Below are 18,623 nucleotides of genomic sequence, written 5' to 3' on the forward strand. Positions count from 1 at the left end.
TTAAAGGTGTAGATCAATTTGAGAAAATTATTTTGTCGATGTGAATTGTATAGAAAATTGATAAATTTATGTATATTTTTTAAGATTTTGTCAGTTTTTAATAAAATTTATTAACAAAATGTGGACCACACGCGTGTTATAAATACTTTTTGTTTCGTTACTAGTTTTCTGAATTGCAGTATAGATGTTTTATGTCATAAAGATTTCTGAGCTTCTCAAATTTAATGAGAAACGGAGATAGTTAGATAGTTAGATAGTTAGATAGATAGATAGATAGATAGATAGATAGATAGATAGATAGATAGATAGATAGATAGATAGATAGATAGATAGATAGATAGATAGATAGATAGATAGATAGATAGATAGATAGATAGATAGATAGATAGATAGATAGATAGATAGATAGATAGATAGATAGATAGATAGATAGATAGATAGATAGATAGATAGATAGATAGATAGATAGATAGATAGATAGGTAAAACATTAGGTATGCATCTACAGGGGTACCCTCGTAAAATCAATATACAAAGCAATGTTGAACAGGGTAAAGGACGAAAAAAGGGAGATAATATAGCAGGCAACACAAACAACACCAAAACTGTGCACACCTGAAATGAAGTAGACTATGGTGACGAATTACAGAAAATGCAAGACAAAAACAAATGTAAAAGTTCTACACTCAAACAGGAGAATCAGCAGGAAAGTGAGAAAGGTGAAAAAAGGGACCTCTCTAGGTGAAAACAATACGTGGGACTTGGTGAAACGGAAAAGAAACCTTTGGAAAAGAAGTGAAAGAAATGCAACATGTGCTGATATTCTGAGACAATTAAAAGGGGATCCATCTCTTAAAAATCTCGGAGAAAATGTGTCACTTATTAGAAGGACGAGAGCTTCTCTTCGAGATTAAATCAGATGATAAAGCCTGCGTGGATCAATTCCGAGAACGTATGGAAAAAATCTATTGAGGCAAAGGCCCAGACAGGAAATTGTTAGGTTGTAAAAATTTAACAGCAAAAGAAGACATTTGCAGCGCATTTGCGAGCCAACTAGCAGTCCACGAAATGAGTGAAGATTGTATTAAGAGCTTACGGGAGGGCATACGGTGGCACTCAAATGCAAGTATTAGCCTACCATTGGAAATCGGTCATAAGGTCCAACAGATAGGAAAAGTAGAGATAGTATGTGTTGGGTCAGGCGCGGATCAAAGGGGTGGAAATTTACGTAAGTTGGTTAGTTAGTTAGTTAGTTAGTTAGTTAGTTAGTTAGTTAGTTAGTTAATTAGTTAGTTAATCTGTTAGTTACAATTGTGCATTAAAAATCTGTTGAGAATCGAGCACATGACTTCCTGTCATGTTTATTCCATTATAGACTCACACATCCATATTTGAACGAAATTAAATTTTAACTCGTTTGAAACAAACATTTTTTCCTCATGACTAACAATTCATTTTTTGTATAAAAAATTCTCATTCTTTTCTGAAATTCCCCACAAATCTAAACATATGTATCACTTCTTCTAATACTGATAAATCACTTGTCAATGCCAATGAATGTGAAACCCAAAACAAATAAATTTGATTTTATTGCTAAACTTCTAAAAACCCATCATAAATAAATCTTTCAAACTAAAAAACCTAAAACAACTCGAGCTTTCTCGATCAAAACAAATCTTTTGTTGGAAGTTTCAAAGAATTTAAAAATGTGTTAAGATATGCAAACAACAATGTCAATATCGAAATAAATTTCATGTATTTGTGTTTCAAAAAAAAAAAAAATAACGCAACACAAACTATATGAATATTCCAAAAGGAAACAGGGAAAATACCTTTAAATAAAGGTTCTTAAGAGAGTTTTGTAAATAATTTCAGGAATTGCAACAAACTAAATAAATCACTCAAAAACCTAACGAAAAAACTTTAAAACAACAAAATGTTGCAAATACAAAACCGTACACACACACTTCCACAAAAAAATGGGGAAAAAAAGACCAAAGAGAAAAGATCGTGCAATACTTGTCTTTTGTGTCAGTTGAAAGATACAAAAAATCTTTCACACAAAACTACGGTCGCGTTGACAATAACGATCAATGGGTTGTGTTGTTTAAAATGCCCGTAACAAGACTTAACAGACAATCACAGAGACGGACGGAGAGACAGACATTTTTTTTGTATAATAAGAAGAAGGGGTTTAATGTTAAACGTCACCATCACAAACTATCACACATTTACAAAGACATACTTACATACACACATACATATGTATGTAAGTATGTATGTATGTAGATTTGCTTATAAGAAAATGTGGTGATATATGACAATGAACAATAAAAATGATACTATTGTTTTCGAATTTCAATTTTGTTTTATTTTTTTTCCTTGCTGCTGTGAAAAGAAGTCCTTTCTAGAGTTAAAAGTGTGAGTGTGTGTGTGTGTGTATGTTTGCATCTTTGTTTTAGAGAAAAAACAGGACTACATGTTGCATCAGTTACCCGTTGATGTTGTTCTTTCAATGTTATTTAAACGAGACAAATATCAGTTCATTGTAAACTTATCCAAACGACCATAATGACATGAATATTTAAGAAAAAATCACAATTCTTTTGTTATTGTTTTTTTCGCTTTTTTTTTCTTATTCAAATTTTCGATCTACCAAAAATGTCACTTGGTGATCATAAGCCAGTAAATTTATGACTTTGTGAAATATAAATGATGTGAATAAATTGTTGGGTTAGCCTACTGCTATCACGAGACAAATATCAAATATATCGATCAGATATGAAAGGTTATTTGATAAGGAAAAGTATTTGTATCCCTTGGATATTTATGATTATTCCGAAGAGTAAATAAAAAATATTCAAACAAAAGATATTTTTCGTCAACTCTTTCATAATCTATTTACCCAACTGCTCAAACTTCTTTTATAAGTAAATAACTAAGAATGATTGACATACTAGCAAAAAATACTTAATTTTTTTTAATTAAACATTCCTTCAGATTATTTTCAATCAATTTAATAGGATAAAAGAAAATCCACTAAAAAAAACTTTAATAAAAACTGACCGCAACTATTCAAAGCAACTACTGATCTCATAAATAATCATAATGTTGGTGTTAAGTAAGAAGGGGGTGGGCAATTGAAATAATAATGTTGTTGTTGTTGCTGTAATGTTGCTGATGTTGCTGGAACAACAACAACAAAAACAACAACATCAATAAGAAAATTTCATATTGAACATTATCAACAGAAGCAATAACACCAATCGAACAGCAGCTACTTTAAATGAACAATTTTATTTTTATCCGTTAAACAAATCTTACACCAGAAATGAATGTTTCTGTATTTTTTTTAAACATTATTATAGTTGAGGTTGTTGTTGTTGCAGTTGTTTTTGTTTATTTTCAACTTAACAAAAATGAGAAGAGTTTTGTATTTTATTATTTTATTTTTCTTACTTTAAATGCAATTTTCTTTGGCAACATGTACAAGAGTATGGCGCATAAATTGTGTATGTTTATAAGATACTCAATAACAGGGGGTTGGTAGAAGAAATATTCATACAGAAAAACTTGGCCTGGTGTGCAGATAATAGCACGAATTGATATATACTTAGACCAATGCATAGACAAGATTAGGACAGATATATAGTCCAGGCTATCGACAATTATACATCTATAGTCCAGACTATAGACTGATCTATAGTCCAGACTATAGACTGATCTATAGTCCAGACTATAGACTGATCTATAGTCCAGACTATAGACTGATCTATAGTCCAGACTATAGACTGATCTATAGACTGATCTATAGTCCAGACTATAGACTGATCTATAGTACAGGCTATAGACTGATCTGTAGTCCATAGTGTGGACACATCTACAGTCCAGGCTATAGACTGATCTATAGTCCAGACTATAGACTGATCTATAGTCCAGACTATAGATTGATCTCTTGTCCAGACTATAGACTGATCTATAGTCCAGACTATATACTGATCTATAGTCCAGACTATAGACAGATCTATAGTCCAGATTATAGACTGATCTATAGTCCAGACTATAGACTGATCTATAGTGCAGACTATAGACTGATCTATAGTCCAGACTATAGACAGATCTATAGTGCAGACTATAGACAGATCTGTAGTCCAGACTATAGACAGATCTATAGTCCAGACTGTAGACAGATCTATAGTCCAGACTGTCGACAGATCTATAGTCCAGACTATAGACAGATCTATAGCCCAGAATATAGACTAAGCTATAATCCAGACTATAGACTAAACTATAGTCCCGACTATGGACTAATTATAGTCCAGACTACAGACTTATCTATAGCCCAGACTATAGACTGATCTATAGTCCAGACTATATACTGATCTATAGTCCAAACTATAGACTGACCTATAGTCCAAACTATAGACTGATCTATAGTCCAAACTATAGACTGATCTATAGTCCAGACTATAGACAGATCTATAGACAGATCTATAGTCCAGACTATAGTCCAAACTATAGACTGATCTACAGTCCAGACTATAGACAGATCTACAGTCCAGACTATAGACAGATCTATAGTCCAGACTATAGACATATCTATAGTCCAGACTATAGACTAAACTATAGTCCCGACTATGGACTAAACTATAGTCCAGACTACAGACTAATCTATAGTCCAGACTATAAACTAGAAGATTGAGCAAAAATATTATACCTCACAACCACTGTTCACTGTTAAGCGAAAAAAAGGTAATGAAAAAAGATGTTGAGATGTTGGTTTATTTAGTGCAGCAAATAGACAGTCAAAACGACAGACAGACTAACAGTCAGTTCAATATATCGACTACTCCATACACTAGTTGAATGGCAATATTTAAGAAAACATTATTACAGAATCGTGACCATAGTTCCATGAAACTGATATGAACAGCAAATTGAGGCACCGGCGCTGTATCCTCAAATACAAATGCTTTAGAAGAAACTCACAAAAAACACAAATCAACAACAAACTTCTCCAACTACAAAACAATATTATTTTACTTAGTACTTATTTAGGTTTTTGTTTATTTTTTTTTGTTATTGTTGTCGTTGCAGTTGTTTGATTTTAGTTTTAGATTCAATATTAAATGTGTGATTATTGTTCTTCAATACGCGAGCGAACACTAGCGAGTGCATTTCCTCAAAAGGAGGTGGAGTATATTGTACTCGAAACGGCAAGAGCAGCATCAACTTGCTGCAGTATTGTGATGGTGTATCAAACAAATTAAATTAGTTGCAACTTACCAGCGTAAAAGGCAAAAAAAATAATTACAATCAAACTATTTGCCGTTTTCTAAGCTAAAGCCTTTTGCTTTGGAATTTGTGTTAAAGATTTTCATGATTTGATCGAATATTGTTTTAGAAACTGTTTTACACAGAATAATTTACTTCTACGTTCCTGTTGTGTTATATAAAATTGATAGTTGTTTGCCAGCGAAGGTACAAAGTAGCAAAATTTGAAATGTTATACCGATTTAGATGATTTAACCGCATATTAATACGAGTTAACATTAAAAAATATGTTTTATTAGATTTCGTAAGAAGTGCTTTCATATGAACATGTAGCAAATTAATGGAGTTGATTGGTAGCACGAAACAGGGAATTGATGTATATGCATCTAAATGAGCAGTGATTTAAAATTGTTTATGATTATTTTTAAAATGAATGAAGAAAATGCAACCGGATTATTTATATCATATCATAGGGATAATATTTAAGACTATTTTTGTTGATATTAAACGGAAGGGCATATGAAACGCTGAAGTGTTAACCATATTCCAAATGACATCTATTAATCCGTTATAACGTCACATTATAAATCATTATATCCATTACTGAAACAGATAGAAAGTAATGGGGAACTCATCACCGGAATACAAACAGATTGGACTGAACAATATGAAGTGTACTGACTATTTGACTTTCCAATTTTAGGAATCTAAATTGTGCGAACATTAAAACATTAAAAATGAAGGAACGTGATAATGTGGACGGTCTATATATTGAACAAGATAGAAGTAGAAATTTTGGCATACAAGAGTTAGTTTCATACTGAAACACGGAAAGATAAAACATAAAGACTTTGACAGTTATCTATCTATCTATCTATCTATCTATCTATCTATCTATCTATCTATCTATCTATCTATCTATCTATCTATCTATCTATCTATCTATCTATCTATCTATCTATCTATCTATCTATCTATCTATCTATCTATCTATCTATCTATCTATCTATCTATCTATCTATCTATCTATCTATCTATCTATCTATCTATCTATCTATCTATCTATCTATCTATCTATCTATCTATCTATCTATCTATCTATCTGTTAGACAGTTAGATTATAAACTGTCAGTTAGTGTATTAGTTTGTTTGTTTCTGTATTTGTATAATAACTGTATTAAAAAAAGTAAGACCTTAATCAAACTAAATGTTTTTCTATCACTAACCCTATCTCTTCCTTAAGGTTTAGCTTTCTTTACCGCCAGCATTTTGGTCATCATAGACAAACAGTAAATTACTATGGATGGCTTTAACAAATTTGTATAAATTTTATTTGTAAAAACAGACTTCCCAATCGTATTCCAATATTGCATGCTAATACCATGTTTATGTTGCCATCGTTCTACCTTATGTTATTTATTTACTCATATATCTAACTCTGGTTCCTCAACGTTTTCCTTGTATCCTTGTGCTTTTTCTGTCTTCTTTAATGCATTGATTCTATGGCCATGTAGCAAGTATTTAAATCAACACTTGCTTATATGCAATTGCAACATAAATAGTTATGTTTTTTTTTGTTAAGTTTGGTCGCTTCTGTTTGTTTAATATCACATTACTGCCAAAGCACCTAAAGATCTCTTCACCGTCTAATGGGCTTGTGTTGCTGTAAGATATTTCTTTCTTTTGCAAGAAAACAGATACTGCTACATCAATCGTTTTGTATTTAATTTTTTTTATTTTGTTGCATTTTTATATTAAGTAAGTTTTTGTGATTTTATATTTTTGTTAAACCTATTGTTGCTTTGTTAGTTTAGTTTTTTTAATAAACTTTATTACTTTTCAGTGTATTTTTTTTTTTTTGGTAAAATTTTTTACATATTTCGCATTTATTTCAGTTTAAATAGATCGAAGTCGTAAATTTTTATATTTAGACTTATTTTGGTATCCTTTTAAAATTGTTGTTGTTGTTGGGAGTTGAATTTGTTAAAGTTCATTTGTTGCTTCTTGCCTATTTTGTTAAGAAAACAATAAAATTTTATTTAAATATTATGTATATAAGATGCTGGTGTAGGAAAACTGCGGAGCTTGCGATTTCTAGACAATAGGAGTAAATATATCGAACTATCAAACATTTTTAACTCTTGTCTATCACAGTCTATGTCTGTACTATAAACAAGCTTATATTATGGACCATAGAACATTCTATAGTATAAATAGATATAGAACAGTCCATAGTATGGACTTTAGTGCATTATATAGACTTGACTATGGTACAGTATATAGTTCTATAGACACAGTCTTATAGTTTTGACCAGCCTATAGCCTAAACTATAGACTACTCTACAGTCAAGACCATAGACTGGTCTACAGTCAAGACTATATACTAGTGTGGACAGTAGACCAGTCTATAGTGTGGACAGTAGACCAGTCTATAGTGTCTGTAGTGTGGACTATAGACCAGTCTGTAGTGTGGAATATAGACCAGTCTGTAGTGTGGAATATAGACCAGTCTGTAGTGTGGACTATAGACCAGTCTATAGTGTGGACTATAGAGCTGTCCATAGTGTGGACTATAGAACTGTCTAGGGTGTAGACTGTAGACCAATCTATAGTGTGGACTACAGAACTGTCTATAGTGTAGACTGTAGACCAATCTATAGTGTGGACTATAGACCTGTCTGTAGTGTGGACTATAGACCAGTCTATAGTGTGGACTATAGACCAGTCTATAGTGTGGACTGTAGACCAGTCTATAGTGTTGACTATAGACCAGTCTATAGTGTGGACTTTAGACCTGTCTATAGTGTGGACTATAGACCAGTCTATATCTATCTATCTATCTATCTATCTATCTATCTATCTATCTATCTATCTATCTATCTATCTATCTATCTATCTATCTATCTATCTATCTATCTATCTATCTATCTATCTATCTATCTATCTATCTATCTATCTATCTATCTATCTATCTATCTATCTATCTATCTATCTATCTATCTATCTATCTATCTATCTATCTATCTATCTATCTATCTATCTATCTATCTATCTATCTATCTATCTATCTATCTATCTATCTATCTATATATCTATCTATCTATCTATCTATCTATCTATCTATCTATCTATCTATCTATCTATCTATCTATCTATCTATCTATCTATCTATCTATCTATCTATCTATCTATCTATCTATCTATATCTATCTATCTATCTATCTATCTATCTATCTATCTATCTATCTATCTATCTATCTATCTATATCTATCTATCTATCTATCTATCTATCTATCTATCTATCTATCTATCTATCTATCTATCTATCTATCTATCTATCTATCTATCTATCTATCTATCTATCTATCTATCTATCTATCTATCTATCTATCTATCTATCTATCTATCTATCTATCTATCTATCTATCTATCTATCTATCTATCTATCTATCTTATCTATCTATCTATCTATCTATCTATCTATCTATCTATCTATCTATCTATCTATCTATCTATCTATCTATCTATCTATCTATCTATCTATCTATCTATCTATCTATCTATCTATCTATCTATCTATCTATCTATCTATCTATCTATCTATCTATCTATCTATCTATCTATCTATCTATCTATCTATCTATCTATCTATCTATCTATCTATCTATCTATCTATCTATCTATCTATCTATCTATCTATCTATCTATCTATCTATCTATCTATCTATCTATCTATCTATCTATCTATCTATCTATCTATCTATCTATCTATCTATCTGTTAGACAGTTAGATTATAAACTGTCAGTTAGTGTATTAGTTTGTTTGTTTCTGTATTTGTATAATAACTGTATTAAAAAAAGTAAGACCTTAATCAAACTAAATGTTTTTCTATCACTAACCCTATCTCTTCCTTAAGGTTTAGCTTTCTTTACCGCCAGCATTTTGGTCATCATAGACAAACAGTAAATTACTATGGATGGCTTTAACAAATTTGTATAAATTTTATTTGTAAAAACAGACTTCCCAATCGTATTCCAATATTGCATGCTAATACCATGTTTATGTTGCCATCGTTCTACCTTATGTTATTTATTTACTCATATATCTAACTCTGGTTCCTCAACGTTTTCCTTGTATCCTTGTGCTTTTTCTGTCTTCTTTAATGCATTGATTCTATGGCCATGTAGCAAGTATTTAAATCAACACTTGCTTATATGCAATTGCAACATAAATAGTTATGTTTTTTTTTGTTAAGTTTGGTCGCTTCTGTTTGTTTAATATCACATTACTGCCAAAGCACCTAAAGATCTCTTCACCGTCTAATGGGCTTGTGTTGCTGTAAGATATTTCTTTCTTTTGCAAGAAAACAGATACTGCTACATCAATCGTTTTGTATTTAATTTTTTTTATTTTGTTGCATTTTTATATTAAGTAAGTTTTTGTGATTTTATATTTTTGTTAAACCTATTGTTGCTTTGTTAGTTTAGTTTTTTTAATAAACTTTATTACTTTTCAGTGTATTTTTTTTTTTTTGGTAAAATTTTTTACATATTTCGCATTTATTTCAGTTTAAATAGATCGAAGTCGTAAATTTTTATATTTAGACTTATTTTGGTATCCTTTTAAAATTGTTGTTGTTGTTGGGAGTTGAATTTGTTAAAGTTCATTTGTTGCTTCTTGCCTATTTTGTTAAGAAAACAATAAAATTTTATTTAAATATTATGTATATAAGATGCTGGTGTAGGAAAACTGCGGAGCTTGCGATTTCTAGACAATAGGAGTAAATATATCGAACTATCAAACATTTTTAACTCTTGTCTATCACAGTCTATGTCTGTACTATAAACAAGCTTATATTATGGACCATAGAACATTCTATAGTATAAATAGATATAGAACAGTCCATAGTATGGACTTTAGTGCATTATATAGACTTGACTATGGTACAGTATATAGTTCTATAGACACAGTCTTATAGTTTTGACCAGCCTATAGCCTAAACTATAGACTACTCTACAGTCAAGACCATAGACTGGTCTACAGTCAAGACTATATACTAGTGTGGACAGTAGACCAGTCTATAGTGTGGACAGTAGACCAGTCTATAGTGTCTGTAGTGTGGACTATAGACCAGTCTGTAGTGTGGAATATAGACCAGTCTGTAGTGTGGACTATAGACCAGTCTATAGTGTGGACTATAGACCAGTCTATAGTGTGGACTATAGACCAGTCTATAGTGTGGACTATAGACCTGTCTATAGTGTGGACTTTAGAGCTGGCTATAGTGTGGACTTTAGAGCTGGCTATAGTGTAGACTATAGAACTGTCTATAGTGTAGACTGTAGATCAATCTATAGTGTGGACTATAAACCAGTCTTTAGTGTGGACTGTAGACCAATCTATAGTGTGGACTATTGACCTTTCTACAGTATGGACTATAGACCAGTCTATAGTGTGGACTATAGACCAGTCTATAGTGTGGACTATAGACCAGTCTATAGTGTGGACTATAGACCAGTCTATAGTGTGGACTATAGACCAGTCTATAGTGTGGACTATAGACCAGTTTTTTTTTCTATATTGGTCTTCATGGTCTTCAAAATATAGGCTAATTTCCGACGCACCAATCGTTTCCCTTTGCTGCAAACAAATTTCTTTTTATTACATTTCTATCTTCTTATTTGGTATTGTATTTATACTACGAACCAACTCCTATACTATTCTATTACTTTTTGTATTGCAAACATTACTTTACGACATTTTCCAAATGAAACGTATAAAGCAGTAAAAAAACTGTAGACAAAAAAACTAAAACATTCAAACGATCATTCTAAGCACGCGTTCACATAAAATATCAAAGTTTGTAATAAACCGAGAGTTTGTGTCCTCATCCATATGCAACTCAAACACAATGGTTTTCTTACTAAAGCACACTCTGATGGAATATCTCAGATTGGTAATGGCAAGGAATATAGTAAAAATAAGTAGTTTGTATATTGAAACGTATGAAATGATTGTGTGGCGCTGTAACGATTTGCTCCAGAAGTCCAACAACTAACAAGAGTGAAAAAAATACTTAATAATAAAAAAAGAAAATCTTAGATAAATTAAAATAGGAAAGGAATAGCCGAACACAACGACAAAAAACATGATACAAATATGGCGCGGAATTTTCTTTTAGAAAAAAAAATAAAAAGTTTAGAGTAAACTAAGGAACATTGTTGTCATCAAAAGAATAATAACAACAACATGTACAATTTGATAAAGTTTAAGCTTTTGAAGCAGCAAACTAAACTTTGGATTAAGAAAAAATATTTAAAGAAATAAAAATGGCTGGCTGAAGAAGCTTAAGATGCATGTAAAATAAACGTCACAGACGACATCACACGTTGCCAATACAAAAATTTAGTGCCCACTATTGCCAAAATCAAATTCAAGAATATAAGTGTAGTACCAATATCACATCGTCATCATCATTCTAGCTGATGCTGTTGCTGCTGTTGACGATGATACTAATGCACATGCATCCTTGTTTTACTCACTCTCCCCGATCCAGCTTTATGCTGGAATGGGAGTAAAATATTTGAACTTAAGTAAACAGTAGTTATTTAACTGCTTTAAGGTTTTCCTATGAATTTTTATTAAATGCCCATCGATATTTATTTGTTTCTTTGTTTTTGTTTTCTTTTTAGGTTTGTTTGGGCTATTTGCTGTTGTTGCTGCTGCAATTGCAATTGCTGCTGCTGCCGTTTGGTATTGTTTGTAAAACAAAAAAAAAAAAAAAAAACACACAGCAACAAATAGAAATTGGAGGTCAGCCTGGGTTCTATAATATTTATTCTTTAGCAATTCGCTATTGTTACAAATGCTAATTTTGGTTCTCTGTTATTTTGCATTTAAATTTCGCTAAACAATGCACAAGTAGGTACCTACTACTAAAGAAAACAAAAATCAAACAAAGTTGACAGAGGCGTAGTGCAGCGATCAGGGTTGTCCAAAAGTCCAAAGACATTTATTCACATTTCCTTTTCCTCATTAGGGTAGGCCGTCCTCGCGTTGTCATCACTGGGGATACACTAGGGTCCAGTATTCTGATCGCTTTGTGATATCTGAAAAGAGAGAAAACGGTCGGCGTATTAGTACACTTCGACCTAATCACTCTGGTTTCCTATACCGATCCAGTTTGTCGCATGAATATAGGAATCTATCTTCCGGATATCAACCTCCGATAGATCCGCTAAGTCATGCAAAAAATAGCTACCTAGCAGGCCCATTTTGTGATCAGCTAGGGCGGGGCAATGACAGATGAAGTGAGTTATACTCTGTTCTTCCTCTTCATCCTGACAGCTCATGCAGAAGTCTTTATTGGGTAAGTTTGTCTTCTTGTCTTCTTGCGTGGAGTCCGAAAGCCCGGTGGACAGTTACCACTGCCGTTAAGTTCCGTAGATTTGCTCTCGGAATGTAGAAAAGGTCATGGGATCTTTGTGGGTTGTAAGATGGCCACATGATCCTTGCCTGTCTGCAGGTAGCTTCAGTCGACCATCTGCATTTCGCCAGCTCATAAAGTTTTTCATGTATCGAGAGTTTGCAGATTGAAAGTGGTATACCAATGTAAGGGTCGGTATGCTCTCTTGCAAGCGAGGAACCTAACTTGTTAATGCCCTGGAATCCAAATTTACTTATTACAGAATGTAAATATTTGAAAACACTTATATCTTCTTTTCTGAACTCCAAGAACAGAACAATAGTCTACATGTTACAATGGTTCCACTGCTTATATGATTTTATAGTAGCAGCTGAAATTGTAATCATAATTGATTGTTGTTAGCCATACGTGTCCATTTTGTTAGATATTTTAAAATATTTTTTCCGTTTCCGATTTAATTTCATTTACCAAGACTTTCTATTAGATTAATAACATTAATGTAAATACTTCATATAGGTAGTAGGGTGATCCCGTTTAAAGCAAACAAAACCTGAAATTATTATCAAAGGGATTGAAAATTATTAAACGTGTCAATTCGGTGAGGCTGAGTTGACAATCCTTGGTCGTTGTTCGTTTAACTCCGAGTCGTTCCGTTGCAAAGAACCGACTGTAGTGCAAACAAAACCACATGTTAAATCTTTGCCCTTATAATAAAATTCTTATCCACGTTATAGTTACATCTACTATTCTATTTCTACTATGAGATTGGAACATACCACAAGAGCGAATACTCTACGAGATATTGACACAATACTTTTTCATGATCTAAATCAAATAATCACTAACAAATCTTATTAAGTTCGTTAAAACTGTCGTTTAGTTCTTTCGAAGGTTAGAGTATTTTAATCGATACATTGTATTCTAGAAGGAGAAATGTTGAAAAAGTACGATCCACAAGTGCTATTTCATGATCTGTCATTAGAGCAACAACTAATGAGATTAATCATGTTTATTGAAAATGTCAGATAGTTCCCTCGTTGATCAGAAGATTTAAAAGATCACCTAATTAGAAGAAGATCATTTTAAAGGCGTTTTCTTCTACTCTACTTCTACTTCTTGATCAAATAATCGCTAACAAATCTTATAAAGTTTGCTGAAAAACTCGTTTAGTTCTCTCGAAGATTGGAGAATTTGAAAGATTACCCAAATAGGGAAAGATAAAGAATCAATACAAAGTATTCTAGAAGAAGAAGAAATGTAGAATAAGTACGATCCATAAGTTCTATTCCATGATCTGTCGTTAGAGCAATCAATGAGTTAGTTCTTTCGAGGATCAGAGGATGAAAGATCATTTTAAAGGCGTGTATTAGCTAAATTACAAGCTTCTCATGTAACCTTATCTAAAGAAAGATACTTCACAATATACATATGACTTCTTGTACTCTACTTTTACTATGAGATTGGAATATACCACAAGAGAGAATACTTTTCATGATCTAAATCAAATAATCATTAACAAATCTTATTAAGTTTGTCCAAATAGAGAAAGATTAAGAATCGGTACATAGTATTCTAGAGGAAGAAAAAATGTAGAAAAAGTACGATCCACAAATGCTATTTCACGACCTTACGTTAGAGCAATCACTAATGAAATTAATCAAGTTTATTGGAAATGTAAGTTAGTTATTTCGAGGATCAGAGGATTTAAAAGATCACCTAATCGGGGAAAGATCATTTTAAATGTGTGTTTTATCTAAATTGCAAGGTTCTCATGTAACCTTATCTTAAGGAAGATAATTGACAATAATTACTAAAGATCACAAAATTAAAAAAAAAAAAAATCAAAACACTGAGCCCAAGTTAGACATTTCTATAGAATTGAACAGTGCTAAATCCATTAAATTTTCTCCAACACATTTGAAAAAGGAAGAAAATATGTCAGATGTTAAGCCTGATATATCTACTTTCCGACAAATGGAATGAACTTTCAGATGATATACAATATTTGATAAAGTTGTCATTGAGCAGTTATAATGTCTCAAAAAAGACCAAAAAAATCGTTTTTTTTTTAACTTCAGAACATGATATCTTAAATACCAGATGTGATGGAGAAATTCTAAGCTTCGGATTCAGCGGGACTCAGTATTCTTTGGTCTCTGGGCCTTTGTTGATTATACCACCAACAGATGATGTAAACATAATTTCGGAAACCTAAATCAGGCTATTGGAGCAATATCAGTAGAAAAGGTAAAGTCCAAAGATGTATAAGGGACATTGAACTGAATATTTGGGGCGATATCAGTAGTTCGAGCAGCTATAACGTCTCAAAAAAGACCAAAAAATGCGTTTTTTCAAACTTCAGGACTAGTTGCCTCAAGTCTCAGATGAGATGGAAAAATTCAAAGATTTAGCAGGACTTAGAATACATTGTTCTCTAGGTCTTAGTAGATTATGCCACCAACAGATGTAAACATAATTTCTGAGAGCGAGAACCAGCTATTGGAGCGATATCAAGGTAATGTCTAACGATGTATAAGGGATCGACATAAAAGTGACAGTGAACCGAATACCTTTCTACTCGTGGATAGTCGGCAATTAAAGACCAAATGTAATTTCCATAGCAGGGAGTTTAAGAATGATATCCTGGCAAATACATGGTCAAGATAATAACATTCATCTTCTTAGATATTCTCTGTCATTTTCAATATGTGTGTAGAATGACTTCCATATACGATATTCATTTTCTACCATTTAAGGATCCATCCTAATGTTTTAGAACTTATAATCGATGTCCATACAATTAATCTCTTTGCGTGTATACCTTCTGGTCTTAACATTATCGATCTATAGATATGCATTATAAGTATAAAAGAAACATTTATGAATTGTAGATGAGCTACGACCCTGTTAGGGTCTATAATATATTAAAAAACATTTATTTACTACTCTTTTGTCCATGTAACTAAACATGTGCATGTGCAATAATGGCTCCTGAAGGCATTGAATTTCATATTGCTTAAGCATTCAACGTTTCTTTTTTTTTCAATAACCAATGGACTAGACAACAGCCTAAAAGCCAACCAAAAAACAACAAAACTATCAGCAATAGACTTAAGATCAGCTAAGAAATAATAGTAAAGTAACCAATATGATTACAGCGAGCCAACACAGCCATCACTAAAATCGCCACCACTACCAGCAGAATGCTGCATCATCGTCATCATCATCGACAACAATAGCTATAACAACATCAGTAGTAGTAATATCAGCAACAACAACAACAACAACAACAAAAATTGGAAATAAAAGAACATCTCATCTTCAGCGATCGCCACAAATTCATCCAATGTTTAAAACCTCAACAAACAGAAAAAAAAGAAAACAAAACAAAACACGTAGAATAAGAAATCTGTGAATGTTTTTGGCATACCGATCAAACCAACAACATGGCAACATCAACAAAATACTTGAACATGCTTGGCATGCAAGCGTTAAAAAATACAACAGTAACAACAACAGCAACAGCAATAGTAACAAAACCTTAAGGTTATATATTCAAACCATATCAGCAATGAACGTAAAATAAGCAACAATGTCTTATGGTGGCAACTGTCTCAACTGATGTTGCACTATTATTTCGTTTAGTTCAAACCGAAAATGGCCCATAGGAATGTAATCAATAAGCAGTAACATCAGCAGCAACAAAATCAACATTCACAATAACAACAGCAGCAACAAGAACAATATCTATCAGTGGCAGCAGCAGCAGCTGATGCAAAGAAATAGTATTCGTATCAATAACACAGCCATAACATTCGTTACAATCGACCATCATCTTCTTATTTTTCTTCAACTTCGTCTTCATCCTTAAGAAGTTGAGGAAGAAAAACTCATTATTCTTGTTTCTGTTGTTGTTGCTGACTGTTATTGTTAATGTTGTTGTAGTTGTTGCTGCCGTTGTAGTCTACCACTCACTTTACAGCAAACATCACGTAAATGTTTATAAATTCTTCTTCTAAATACACTGAAAAAAAATTTGGACATAAAAACTGACCATGGAATATTTGAAGAATTTCCTATGAGGGATAGTTGATTTTGAAAGTCTCTGGAGGATATGGAGTTGGGCAACTTCTGTCAAATCTGTAAATTGATATTCACATCAAATGTTGAGAAACTTTTCTTGTTTGTGACAGCGCAAAGCATTAAGTTCATCCATATTTACTTGAATTCAAACATTTCTGGACTGTTTGGTAATCTGTAGATTAATATTTACTCACCGATTCCTAATCTTTCCAAATTTTGCAGAAAATCAACCAAAGTTCCAGTAATAAAAGGACGGTAGATCGTCTGAGAACATCGACAATATCAATGAATGTATGTGGTAATTCCCTTTGTAGTTTAATATCCTTCAGAACTGAAGTCCTCTGTTCTTAGAAGAACACAAAGATTTGCAAACTTTAAGTTCTAAGAAGTTATATGCGTCTGAACCAGCAAAAGATCTAATTAACTTATTCTCTAAGTCTTTAAGTCAAATTCACAATGATTAGTTTGGAAAGCAAACAGTCAACTTCTATATATCAGATACGCTTAGATCATTGCCACTAGCCGATAAGAGGAAGAGAGAGAGAGCTAAACACAGTCAACTCATCTCCATACTGTAGAACCTATTTTTTTTTTAAGATCCAAATGATCTATACCCTTACTTGCCACTAGTCGATAAGAGGAAGAGAGAGAGAGCGAGCTAAACGCAGTTAACTTTCTCCATACTGTAGAACCTAATTTTTCTTAAAGATCCAAATGATTCATACCCTTACTTTCCACTAGCCGATGAAAGGAAGAGAGAGAGGGTGAGCGCTAAACGCAGTTAACACTTCTCCATACTGTAGAACCTAAGTATGGGCTCAGCCAAATTCAAAACGTTAGACATGGAACGAAAGTCTGGAACATCGCGATTTTGAGCATAAATCTATATAGTAAAATCGGATCTTCGGATCCATTAAGCATTTTAATTGTAAACTTTAACCTGTAGCAGTACTTAGACTGGTCTTTAAACCCTAATCACTTAGGTTAGATTGATAGGAGAATGTATACTACATCAAAACCGAAGAAATACACCTAGGCCACTAGCGGGACTGTAGTGCACTCTTTATCGTGAAAAAAAGGAATTATTTTTCAGTGTTCAGAAACTCAGTTTCCTGAACGTAATTCCTAAGAATCCAATCAGTATTAGTAAACAATGTTGTTTCCAGAATGACATAACTCTCAAGATACTTGGATAGTGGCAAAGAAAGTGCTTCAGGGTTTCACTGTTCTCTCCACATGCTCTACATACGCCTGAATCCGAACGTCCAATTTTGCATAGATGTGCTCGTAATCCTGTGTGTCCACTCCATCATACTCATCAGGGTCACCCCATTGGATCTTTGTGTTTCATTATTCCAAGAGGCGTTATGGGATTCTCTCGCCCACATTTTTAGTTCAGCTTAGTCCTCATCACTTAGTCCTTTTCATGGTTTCGTAACATAGATTTCCTCAATACCAAAAGAATGCAGAGTCATCGTCCGACAGACATTCAATTTCCATGCTTAATACAGAGTTACTTTTTCATCTTATCTTTTCTTGCTGAACCATGATCCTCTCATGTTGTTGATAGTTTTTATTCTATTAGTCCTCCTCAAGGTTTTGTAAAATATAATTCCACAACACCGAAAGTATGTCAGCGTCGCCTCTTAAATGTCGTTAGGAGAGTCAAACTCAAATTAGTCCAAATCAGTCCAATCGATCGGTAGAAAAGCCCATAAGACGTTTTGGGCTAGAACATTTGTTTCAATCTTATTTTCAAGTGCATGAATTGACAAGTTCGCGAAAAAAAAGAACTGGGATTGGAAAAACTGCAACAACAACAAAATAAGTATTTTTTAT

The sequence above is a fragment of the Lucilia cuprina genome, chromosome 2 (assembly GCF_022045245.1).
Source record: "Lucilia cuprina isolate Lc7/37 chromosome 2, ASM2204524v1, whole genome shotgun sequence".
In the NCBI taxonomy this organism is placed as follows: Eukaryota; Metazoa; Arthropoda; class Insecta; order Diptera; family Calliphoridae; genus Lucilia; species Lucilia cuprina.